The sequence below is a fragment of the Cystoisospora suis genome (assembly GCF_002600585.1).
Source record: "Cystoisospora suis strain Wien I chromosome Unknown contig_971, whole genome shotgun sequence".
NCBI classification, from domain to species: Eukaryota; Apicomplexa; class Conoidasida; order Eucoccidiorida; family Sarcocystidae; genus Cystoisospora; species Cystoisospora suis.
This window is the reverse complement of record NW_027153772.1, coordinates 1-285: the sequence shown is the minus strand read 5'-3', so window position 1 is coordinate 285 and position 285 is coordinate 1.

Sequence of the window (285 nt, the reverse complement as noted above, 5' to 3'; positions counted from 1 at the left end):
ATGCACATTTAACAGCTTCAGGAGTTCAGCAAGTTTTCGTATCTTTACATGGACAAGATCGAATGTCAAGATTGATCGAAGTTCTTGAGGAAAACGTCGGGAATTGTGAAAAATCCAAGACAATGATCTTCTGCAATACTGTTAATACATGCAGGTATGTATGTCTGTGTATATGTAGACACTTGGGGGCTCTCATCAACAGCCGCAGTCTCTCTTGTTCAATATCTTCTTCATACACCAGGCACCCGATAATCAATCAGGAATATAGACATATATATACATATA